Source organism: Octopus sinensis, linkage group LG7, assembly GCF_006345805.1.
Source record: "Octopus sinensis linkage group LG7, ASM634580v1, whole genome shotgun sequence".
Classification (NCBI taxonomy): Eukaryota; Metazoa; Mollusca; class Cephalopoda; order Octopoda; family Octopodidae; genus Octopus; species Octopus sinensis.
This window is the reverse complement of record NC_043003.1, coordinates 69,522,693-69,535,628: the sequence shown is the minus strand read 5'-3', so window position 1 is coordinate 69,535,628 and position 12,936 is coordinate 69,522,693. Positions and strand designations below refer to the sequence as shown.

The following is a 12,936-nucleotide window of genomic DNA, read 5'->3' as shown; positions in this document are numbered from 1 at the left end:
TAAGTTATGAGGATGTAAACTTGGTGGTTGTCAAGCAGTCAACATGCATACTGATGTGTATGGGCTTCTTTCAGTTTATGAAATCCACTTGCAAGGTTTTGGTCAACCTTGGGCTATAACAAAGTCACTGGCCCAAGATGCCACACATGAGACTGAACCCAAAGCCATGTGGTTGGGAAGCAAACTTCTTAACCACACAGCCAGGCATGTGTATTTGAAATGTGTGCGTGTGTTAGTATGTGTCAAAAAGTTCAATTTTTTAATGTCTGAGTGTTGTTGTATAGCTCTAGTTCTGTCCTGATTGAGCAAATTGAAGTTCCAAAATGTACCAGTCATTACCAGTCTATCTTCTTTTAGTGTACATAGTGCTATGTTATCCACTGAAGTCTTAGACGTCATCCTTTTTAGGATAGTAGAATGTGATTTAAGGGAAATCAAGCAGTAAAAGAAAGAAGATATGCCACTGCAAAATTTACTGGTTTTTTTTTTTTCTTTGTTGCAAAGCAGGAGGAGACAGTGCCTTTTACAAAACGCCAGTTGGTGAAATGGGTTGTTGAGGTACAGCCGAGCACTACTGGTATGTAATCTCAAAAATAATGTTTCTTGTTTGACTCGTGTTGACAGTTATGAGATTTAGGCCAAGTATTGGTTTTGTACCATTTTTAGTCAGATCCCATATGCACTGGCTCACTGACATTCCATTGCTTCATACTAAATGAAACATGTTTTCTATTTGTACTTCCAAGATTGATTGTTCTACTGTAAACAAAAAATACAAAAAACAAAAAAATGTAAATTGGGGTTACTGATTGCTACTAACAATAGGTTTTTAACGGCTGTTGCAAAGGTGGTTATTTCTTCTTGATTATCATAGTATCATAATTACTATTGGTGATTCATTGCACATTGTAATCGTATAATTTATTGATATAAATATATAGTTGGTATTGGTATCTTGGTGTAAATAGATACCTTTGTATCCTGACGTTACTCAAAAGAATGTAACAGCTACTGTGATATAGCTTTGAGAACAGTGTAAAGATATTGGTACTGAGTAGAGAGATTTTGAAAAATAAAGTTGATAATGAAATTGATTAGCAACATGCTAATAACTTAATAATTGAGTATAATTAGGTTGTCAATGGCTGATTATTAATAATTGTTATTTGAAAGCTATAATAACTAAGAAGGTAAGCGGTTGTGTGGAGTGTGAATTTGTATCATACAATAGATATATGACTGTTTCTTGTGACACATTTTCAATCTATATTCATATAGCTTTGCCAAGGTGATGAGCTGGTGGAATCATTAGCACATAAGACAAGATGCTTAGCAGTATTTCTTTCCGTTTTTTTATATTCTTAGCTCAAGTCTCATGGAAGTCAGCTTTGCTTTCGTCCCTTCTGGGTTGAAAAAGTACCAGTCTTTTACTGGGGTTGATGTTATTGATTTGCCCCCTCCCTTCAGAATTGCTAAACCCATGCCAGCATGGAAAACAGATGTTAAAGGATGATGATGGACCCTTTGACCAGCATTCCATTTGGGGGGGGGGAATGTTGTGATTTTGGTCACTTATACACCATGGGAACCAGGTAATCAACCTTATGAATCCGAGGGCTTGCGAAAAAAACCAAAAAACTTTATGCCTAATTAAGAAATTTGATAATTTTATGTTTATTAATTGTTTTTCTCTTGTCTCTTGGGGGTAAAGTAAACAAATATTGGCATGGCTTTATGGTTTTAAGACTTCTTTGTAAGCATGCTGCTTTGGGTTTGCAAGGTACTATGAGAAAGTATCTTTAAACAATAACCTTGAGTTGACCGAGGCCAGTGATCTGCTGACTGTTTTGACCATATAAGCTTTCCTTTTCTCTTTTACTGGACATTAGACAAGTTTGAATGACTGATATTTTGAGATTTTGTTTTCTGTAGGCTTTGAGAAGACAGCAACATAAACAGAATCTGCTTCTTTTTGGCTGTTTTTAATCATAAACTGAATGAGAGCTCATTTGTCATTTTCTATGTTTGTCAGTTCAAAAATGCCCCATGTTAACTTTTTTTCTTTCACACATTCCTAACATGTACCATAATCTACTGTCACCCCCCCCCCCCCCCCGTGTACCTGTAGAATTTAAATGAAATGTTAACTCAAGGACGTTGACATAATTTTATGTTCTCTGACACCATCTCTCACCTTGATATGTTTCAGTTGAATGAAGCACAAAATTGTCCACGACAATTATGATAAAAATACTTTTTTTTATGTAGCACAATTTACTCAATCGACTTAGTGAAACACAAGCAGATGTATGCACGTCCCATAAGCATTGATGTAAACTTTGCCTTGATGTTGTAAATTAAAACCTGTTGTATTCTATGCTTGAATTCCTGTTCTATATCAAACTTGTAATTTCAGACCACATGCTGTTTAACTACTCTTCATTTATTGTATCCTGTAGAACTGGACAAATCCTTTTTCTGTTGGTTCAGATAAAACACTGGAAAACTAATGCATAATTTATTATTGGTTGCCATCTCTGCACACTCCTTCATTTTCTACTACAAATATTTTAACTCTTTAGCATTTAAAGTGGTCCATATCTGGCTGAAGTATTCTGTTTCATGTTCAAACTGACCAGATCCAGTCCCTCACACATACTTTACAATGTTGTCCTTAAAATAAACAATCACATCATCGAAATCTGAAAGGTATGAGATAATCCTTGGTTAGTTAATTAAAAGCAAAAATATAAATAAATAAGCACTACAATTGACAAAGTTATCTGAATGTTAAAGGGTTAAATGAATGACAAGATGTTTCGCTCCTCTACAGTGCTGATCAAGCAGATCTTTGATTAAAGTGTTTCCAGCCATGAACATCCCATCCTTTTGGGGGGGATATCATCATCATCATCGTCGTTTAACACCCGCCTTCCATGCTGGCATGGGTTGGATGGTTTGACTGAAAACTGGCAAGCCAGAAGGCTGCACCAAGCTCCAGTCTGATCTGGCAAAGTTTCTACAGCAGGATGCCCTTCCTAATGCCAATCACTCCAAGAGTGTAGTGGGTGCTTTTACATGTCACTGGCACAAGGGCCAGTCAGGCGGTACTGGCAATGACCATGCTCAAAAGGTGTTCTTTATGTGCCATGGGCACGGGAGCTAGTCTGGCGGCACTGGCAACAATCACGCTCGAATGTTGTTTTTCACATGCCACCAGCACATGTGCCAGTAAGGCGACGCTGGCAACGATCTGTAGGACTAAATTGTCTAATGAATTCTGTTTTTCTATAAGATGCTAAAGTGATTTGTGGGTGATTGGGCTACTGTTTCTAGGAATCACTTATAGACTCTTTAATCAGCTTGATTGAATGACAAAGCCAGTTTGTAACAATAGCAAGTGACTATATCCATTATTAACAGGGTGTTGAAAACTTTCAATTAACTTAGGTTGTCTTTACTTTTTGTACACTTATACAACTTCTTGGTGTTTAAATCTAAAAATTACAACCCAGAGATAACTTCAATAACAGCCAACTAGAATTTTTGGAAAATAATGTTGACACTGATAAGAGTAAATCTTCTCTTTGAAGACAAAATGTGAAAGCAACTGACATGTTCCATGTTTCAGTTTAGGATTTCCTCATGAAAGCACATAGAGATCAGTAAGTAAAATAAGATGAATGTGACCCCTGGGATGCTGATGATTTGTCGTGACTGACTGGAAATTCAACCTATTTTGATGACAGCATGGTTTGGCACTGAACTGGAGGCAAATACATGCACAGGCATGCAGAAGTATACACAATACAGATAGTCTGATAGAGAGGAAGATATTATGCATAGATACCAGCATAAATAGATGCTCAGAGAGAGAGACAGAGACATTAAAATGTCATGTCAAATAAGCCAGTATCAGTCAGGGATGCCAAAACATCTCATACTAGGTGGCAAGACCGATATAATCAGTACATCAGTACATTCAATCTGTTATCATTATCCTCTTCTTAGCATCTACTTTTCCATGTTTTCCTGCGTCAGATAAGACTATGTAGAGTCAGAATTTTCTATGGTTGGATATTTTTTCTGATGCCAAATCATTACGGCTTCTTAGCGTGGCTGTATTATCCCTTTCTTATCAATGAACAGTCCAAACATGCTTTCGTGGAGGACTGCAAACAAGCAAATCCATTTGTATGAATAGAGAGGCTTTTGTTTATAATGAGCATTCACATGTCAACATGAGAGCACACGCATGCACACAACAGGCATCTTAGTCGTTTTCTTTATCGGTTTCACTTCCAAGGTATTGGACAACATGTGGCTGCAGTAGAGGGCACCAGCCAACTGCTTCCACACAGTGGGACTGAGCCCATAATCTGATACTTTGGAAGTGAGCTAACCATGTGAACCACATAGTCTTGTCCACATCTATACAGCACACAAACACAAACACAGAGAGAGAGACAGACAGACAGAGTAAATAACTTTGTTCATGGCTTTCAGTTGTCTGATATTGTGGTTATTTCCCTTGGTTATTGTTTTTATATTTTTAAAAGGAAGTTTTTGTTTACTAATTACATGAATAACAATGTTTGAGTTCAGTTGCTATACTACACATGTGATGCCTTACTACCTATGTATTTAGTAAACAGGATGTATGCTTTCAAGTATTTCCACAAATCCATAACATTGGTATGAATAATTAATTTCTTATTGTAACATTACCATATTCAATACTGTAAATTGGTTTATAATTTTAACATTCTGCAAGGCAGTGAGCTGCTAGAAATCTTAGCAGGCCGGGCAAAATACCTAGCGGTATTTCATCTGCCTTTACATTCTGAGTTCAAATTCCACTGAGGTCGACTTTGCCTTTCATTCTTTCGGGGTCGATAAATCGGGTACCAGTAGTGTACTGGGGTTGATTTAATCGACTGACCCCCATCTCCCCAAAAATTCTGAGCCTTTTACCTAGAGTAGAAAAGAATTCTAACATTCTGCTGTTCCTTTCCTTCCATTTAGCTTAAAACTCTGTGTTCACGCTCCTGAAGAACAACTATTAAAATATTTTCATTTGAGGCATTTAAATGAATCTACTTAGTCCTTAGTCTGTAAGAAGAGCAGCCTTAGTACTTTTAAAAATTAGTTATTTTGGTAAAAATGTATACAAATGCCATATGACACTTACCCAAAGTGCTGTGCTGTTGGTTTCAGTCCCACTGCCTGGCACCATGGGCAAGTATCTTTTAAAACTTCAGACTGACTGATGCCTTGTAAGTGAATTTGGTAGATGGAAACTATGTTGAAGTGCATTGTATATCTGTGTTTGTGTTTGTCCGCCCACTCCTGCTTGCCCACCTTTGTTGGTTTGTTTACATCCCCATAACTTAGTGGGTCAGCAAAAGGGAAGTGAGAATAAGTACTAGACTTAAAATGCAAGTCCTGGGGCCAATTAGTTCAATTAAACCTTTCAAGGAGGGACCCTAGCATGACTGTACTAAAAAAACAAAAACAAAAAAAAACAACAAAAAAAAGCAGAAACAGGAGTGGCTATGTGGTAAGTAGCTTACTTACCAACCACATGGTTCCGGGTTCATTCCCACTGAGTGGTACCTTGAGCAAGTGTCTTCTACTATAGCCTTGGGCCGACCAAAGCCTTGTGAGTGGATTTGGTAAACGGAAACTGAAAGAAGCCCCTCGTATGTATATGTGTGTGTCTGTGTTTATCCCCCCAACATCGCTTGACAACTGATGGTAGTGTGTTTATGTCCCCGTAACTCAGCGGTTTGGCAAAAGAACCCGATAGAATAAGTACTAGGCTTACAAAGAATAAGTCCTGGGGTTGATTTGCTCGACTAAAGTCGGTGCTCCAGCATGGCCACAGTCAAATGATTGAAACAAGTAAAAGAGTAAAAGAATAAATTTAAAAATAATGCATTTCTAAGCAGAAATAGATGTGAATATCTCAAAACTAAAATTTATTTTGTCTTATTTTAATTGTAATTTGAGGAAAGGCTGACATTTGGTTCTAAGTGTGAAATGAAACTTTTTTTCCTTTTCTAAATATAAATCATGAACTCCTACCGATGTGTGGTATGTTGCAGAATCTCATTGGAATTACTTGGCAGAACTTTTATTACAAATGGGGAAGGGTATAGATCTGTTTATGGGGATTTCTAACTCTATTTGTATTTAACCCCATGTCAGCCCTTATAGCTCTAGCTTACGATCAGACAGTCCATCCAGGACCATCTTATTTCCAGACATAGTGAATCTGAGATGGTGTTGGTCAAAGCATCCTTATTTTTTTCTTATAATGGTAGGATCTGATTTAAGGAATATTGGCTGTTATTTTCAGCAAGTCAGGTAACTACTGAGAGCAAGGATGGGGAACGCTTCAATGATTGTTTAACCCTACAACTAATCACTACAGTGTTTCTCAACCCTTTTTCTCCCTATGGACCCCTTTTGATTATTTTATTCTCCTGGAACCCCATAGTCGTTCGATGTTTAAAAAGAAATCCTTTAATATCTTTATAATTAAATATTATTACGAATTGTATAAAAAGATTAAAAGTATTTTCTGTAATGCAGAAGTTTAACCAATTTATTGCAGATAAATTTAAACATGAAAATCTCATATGAACCCTGAAGGGCCATTTGGACTCCAATTGAGAACCAATGTTCTTCTAACAAAATCTCTAAAAACTAAAAAAAAAAAAAAATTATATTTTAGTCTTAAAAACTGATCAGTAATTTAAGTTGCATGTCTCATCATCATCATCATCATCATCATCGTTGTTTAATATCTGCTTTCCATGCTGGCATGGGTTGGACAGTTTGATTGTAAACTGACAAGCCATGAGGCTGCACCAGACTCCACTCTGATTTGGCAAGGTTTCTACAGCTGAATGCCTTTTCCAAGAGTGTAGTGGGTGCTTTTTACATGCCAGTCAGGTGGCACTGGCATTGGCCATACTTGAATGGTGCTTTTTATGTGCCAGTAAATCAAAGATTCCATATTTTTCTCAGCACAGATTTCTCCCCTCCTTGCAGTTTACTCCTGGTACTAAAATTGCTCCCAGTCCCTGACTTAGGAGATGGTTCTTTGGTTTTTAACTCCTTTTGTTGATGTAGAAAGATTTTTTTGTTTTCAATTCAAGCTTGATCTCACATCTCTCTCTGTCTCAATGGGGAAGCCATGTTTCTGCTTCTTCAACATGACACCCGGTCTTGTCCCTCTGTCATATTTTCACCTCCCTCAATACTATACTCCACTCAGTTGAGAGGTCTTGCGATTATTTGGTGACCTCACCATTGCTGGTGTCACGAAAACTGCCCTCAGTACACTCTGTGAAGTGGTTTGTTTTAGGGAAGGGCATCCAGCTGTAACAACATGCCAAAGCAGATATTGGAGCCTGGCACAGCCCTTTGACTCATTGGTTCTTGTTGAAACATTCAACCTATTCCAACATGGAAAAAGGGATGTTAAATGATGATGACTTAAACTGTTCTATAGGGTTAAAAGGGTTTACTTTATTCTCCTGTTAGTTTTCATGTTAGAAGTTTCACTTACATAATGTGAGGGTTGAAAAATATTGTATAAATTAAAATTGAAGGTAGCTTTGAAGTTGAAATGTCTACTGCTGTTGTTGTCTATAAGTTTATTATTGTTCATAACATTTGCTCAGTTTTCAAACCTAAGATTACTTTGGAGTGCCATTCAATTAAGTGTTCAAAAGAATTTTATCTTTGGTTTAGAAAATAATATTTTCTATTTGTGAAAATAAAAAGTTTCATTATATTTCTTTTCTAATTTGAGATTTAGTTATTAGTAGTTTTTTTTTCTTCATATTTATAAGAATTGAGAATAGACAATGAAAATCAGCAATTACCACTTTCAAAGAGATTTTACTAAAATCCAATATCTAAACTAACTGGTATTTGTTAAGAAATTCTGACGATTCACTTAACATTTTCCAAAGTGGAAGAAAATGTTAAAATAGATTGTAATAGTGAGAACAGTTACATTTTCTACATTGGTAATAGCAAATATATAAGATAAGTTTTTATCTTAATTTTTTTAGCAGCAGCAATGTTTGAAAATTGTATACTTTTATTCGTAAACTACTTAAGAGATGGATTTGAATCTATGAAAATATATAATTGCTTTTTTACTTTTTCATTGTATTGACTTGTAGCTCTTAGCCAACCCATGTAACATGTATTTCTAACATATAATTTAGTCATACATTTCTCAGAAAATTCCGTTTCCTTTCTTGTTTGCAGTGACTCTTATGTTCCAATTTTTGCAGAAGTTATTTATATCAACTTTTGGGAATGGCACCATGATATTTTGTGTTCTCATATAATATCTTTTTAAAATTTTTTTTCTACCATACTTATGGACATGTGCACTCATATTTATAAACACTTATATTACACTCATCAAGCTGGCAAAATCGTTAGCATACTGGAAAAAATGCTTATCAGCATTTTGGTTGTCTTTATGTTCCGAGTTCAAATTCCTCTTTTTAGGATCGGTAAAATAGGAATCATTTGAGCGCTGGGATTGATGCAGTTGACTTATCTGACTCCCTTGAAATTCCTGGCTTTGTACCAAAATTGGAAACTGGTATTACATTAATCAGTGTGCAAGCATAAAGTTGCAGGCTTGACTATGTAGTTAAAGAGCTTGCTTTGCAAACCACATGGTTTCAGGTTCAGTCCCACTGTACAGCACCTTGTGTGAGTGCCTTCTACTATAGTTCTATGCCAACTAATACTTTGTAAGTAGATTTGGTAGATGGAAACTGTGTGGAAACCCATTGTGTGTGTTTTTGTGTCCATTTGTGTCCTCCCTCCCACTACTTGATCAGTGTTGATTTGTTTATGTCCCCATTTTCTCATGACTTTGTAGTTCAGCAAAAGAGACTGATAAAATAAACACTGGTGGGTAATCCACTTGACTGAACCCTTCATGAAAAAAGAAAAGAAATTCACCCAAATTCAGATACTTAAAATACATTTTTGCCTTGAGGAACTTAAAAGTACATATTCATGAGGTGGGTTGTGTCGAAATATTTAGTTTCTTTAATCATTACTCTGTATTGTTTTTGTAATCACTTTAAGTGTAAACTCTTTAGCAGTGCATTCAAAATTTGATTTAGATCTTTTTAATATCTTCTACTTGAATTGGTGTATTTCATAGCCTTTTCAAGCTTCCTAATCTGCTAAAAATCAAAAGAAAAAATAGACCAGCAATAAAACCACCAAAAATTCCATAAATAATCACGTGATATTGTTTGTGTGTATGTGTGCGCATAAGATTGATATACACTCACTCACTTCACCTGAGTAAACACAAAACACTTTGTCAACAAGGTCAGTTGTATAAATTATTTTTGAAGAGATATAACAAATTATAAAGAAATCTCAAGGTGACTGGAACGAGGTCATCAAATCAAGGACAGTTAACGAACTTGAGAATAGATTCGGTAAATATTGAATAAACAAATTTAAGATACAATTTTGAAAATATTGGAAGCAGATTAATTACATATTGATGAATGCCAGATCTAAATTACTTTTAGGCTCCATTTGTATCAAGTTGCTAAGCATCTTAAAAATATTATCTAAAATTTGCGTGAGCTGTTTCATTAAAATATTTAATCAATTCCTTTTTCTCTTTGGAAGATGGGGAACAATAGATTCTGCAATAGGTTTTCAACTGGTATCAATATTTGGTTTTAATCTTAACAGTGCTGGCAGTAGTGCTGTGTGTATAAGAAGCTTGCTTTGCAACCATGTGATTTCAGGTTTACTCACATAGCATGGTACCTTGGGCATGTAATTCCTACTGTGGCCTCCTAGTTGAACAGTGCTTTGTATGTGTTCCTGCAGAGTTGCGAGTCTCTCTCTCACTCACACACACACACACACACACTATGTGTGTCTTTGTGTTTATGTCTCTTATGCCACTTGACATCAAGTGTTGGTTTGCTTACATTCCCATAACTTAACAGTTTGGCAAAAGAGTTTGATAGAATAAGTGCCAAATTTTAAAAAGTCAGTACTGCTGTTGATTTGTTTAACCAAACCCCTAAAGGCGGTGCCCCAGCATGGCCACAGTCCAGTGACTAAAACAAATAAAAAATAAGAGAATGATCCAGCTGATCATCTGCCAGACATTTCTAAAATTATGGCAGGTGTTTCATATTCACTGTTTACATTTCTTATAACTCCATCAAACATCACAGTTATATCCAAGGAAGGAAGGTGTGTAGCATGTAATCGTCACTTTGACCATGACAGAGAAAGCTGAGCAGAGAATCTGCATCGAATTTTGCCAAAAGCTTGGCGATACCTGCTCAGAGGCCTATGCAAAGTTTTCATAGTGTTCTTGACACAAGGAGATCTTATTCAAGTGAAACCTGAGTTCCTTTTTGGTCAGCTGAAAGCAGTTTTGGCACAAACTTGGCAGACATGTGTCTCATACCCAAATCTTCAGTGAAAATAGACTGAATTGTAATAATCTGATAACTCACGGATGAATGCGACAATCACACGCCTACACACCTTCCTACCAAGCATTGCTGTAAACAACAGAAGTAAACTAGAACATTAAAACTTAGTGCGCATGCACAGCAGAGTTCAAGGTCAATCTTTGCCAAGTGGCTTTACGCTGCGCACTGTAGCTTCGTTTCAGTTTCCTTCTATACCATCATCAGTCCCATTAAAACATTAATCCACAACATTAAACTAACCTTCAGTGAATCATCCTTATACATTATCAATCTCAATACTGTTAATCAGTCCTGCGCAGTCACTATCACTATACTTTAGAGGTGACCAATTCTTGCATAGTATTGATCAAATGCAATCTGGAATGCTTCTACTTATACATGCATTTATATATTTTCTCATATGTTTATACATGTTAAGGTGAACTGCCAATAACTATTAATAATGCTGATCAATCTTCCTGAAATTTTCACGTTCTGTTCACTCATTCATTGATTTTTTTTTCTTGCTCTAAAAATCTGCTCTGTTTGCTTGTTAAGATATATTCCTGTAGCTGTTAATATAAGCAGGTTTCTTTAAAATCTCTTATCAAATTTAGTGATTGTCACCGTTTCCTTTGTTGAAACTCTTAAATCTTACAAGTCAAATTATTCTCTTTGATAATCCATTATTGTTGGTGTGAATGCTATTAGTTTGACAGATATGCAATTACAGCTTTTATTTATTTACTTACTATCTGCTTGCTAGAACAGCATTAATCCTCTTGTTTTTAAAGATTGCTATTCTCTTCTTACTGTCTGTCAAATAATAAAGTTTACATAACTGAAGAATTAACCTTACGTTGTGTTCACTCTGAAAGTAAACAAGTCGGTGGGATATTTTTCAGGCAAAGCAAGTGTAGAACTCAAAAGTTTATTAAACGATTTGTTGGAAATATTTTGTTTCAAATGCATTATTAAGAACCTTGAGAAAGGTATCGTCATCAATGTCCACTTTTCTGTGCTTGCATTGGTTGGATGGAATTTGTCGAGACAGAATTTCTACAGCTGGATGCCCTACCTGTCACAAACACTCACCGGTTTCCAAGCAAGGTAATAGTTCCCCATGGCCAGTCATGCATTTCACAAAAGACTGGAGATTAACAATCTTGTTTGTATGATGATGGTGCTCATTTACAACCATCATGTGATGTCTAAAATACGCACAACATGCACACACACACACACGCACACACACACACACTTTTCATTTAATTTTATTCTAATACTCACTTTTGCAGGCTTGCATGGGTCAAATGGAGTTTCTTTGTGGCAGATGTCTTTCCTGTTGCCATCCCTTACCTGTTCCCAAGCCAGGTATTTCCCCATGGCCAGACATGTTTTCACAGAATAAGGAAACAAATGACACTGCTTGTATGACAGTGACATTTACAACTATCACATGATCTCCAGACAAGATACACACACACACGATGGGCTTCTTTCTGTTTCTGTCTACCAAATTCACTCAAATGTATTTGTCAGCCGGGGCTACGCTAGATGACACTTGTCCACAGTGCCACATAGTGGGACTGAACCTAAGACCACATGATTGGGAAGCAAGCTTCTCGGTCACACAGCCATGCCTGAATGTCACATATTACTTGTAAAATCCTAGTTTCTTTTCAAAAAACTTAACCCTGGTCAGTGGCCCAGTAAGAGATCAGAGCTGGTTCTGTTATCCTTGCAAAATAATCTCATGAGTTGTTGTTACTACCACCGCACTACTACTACCACTGCTACCACCGCCACCACCACCACTATCACTACCACCAATACCAATACAACTATTACTACTGTTACTACTATTGCTACTATCATTACTGCTGCTGCTACTACTACCACTACTGATTCCTGGTTAGACTTCATCTGGTTTCCAAATAAGATTTATACATTGCAATGCATCAAAAAATTAATATTTCCAAGATTCTCACAATAACTAAGAAATATTTGCATTTAGAATTGGAGCAACATTCTTGGAATAGAGAATCTGCTTGTATATAGTGAGTGGTGCTGAAAATTTAAATTGTACATTTTTTTTGTTAGTGTAAAATTCAAATGTTTTTTTATAAATTTTTTTTTTTAGCATATAATTGCTTGATATAAAATTATCATCGTTCTTCTTGCATAGCAATTTCTAAATAGCATAAACAGGAAATAAATGGTATCCACAGCAACATTTTTGATACATGGATGAACACATATTTTAATCAGTGAAAGGAAAAATAATATATATATTTAATATATATATATATATATATATATATATATATATATAATAAGGAAAACAAAAATACCAAAAGAGGATAGGATTTTGGGTTCAAAACACAGACACAGCCAGAATAAATACTGAAAACTATCCCATCCAATA

General features: G+C 35.9%; 1 protein-coding gene across 4 annotated transcripts in view; it reads left to right on the top strand.

The window, feature by feature from the left end:
* The window catches only part of LOC115213919, a 186,512-nt gene that overhangs the window by 37,173 nt on the left and 136,403 nt on the right, over window positions 1-12,936 (top strand). The window contains exon 1 of one of the 4 annotated variants that reach the window (XM_036504816.1): window positions 556-577. The exons of the other annotated variants lie outside the window; for them this stretch is intronic. The gene's annotated coding sequence lies outside the window, so the exon portion shown is untranslated. Of the gene's footprint in view, window positions 1-555; window positions 578-12,936 lie in introns of those variants that run through there. 4 annotated transcript variants of the gene reach the window in all.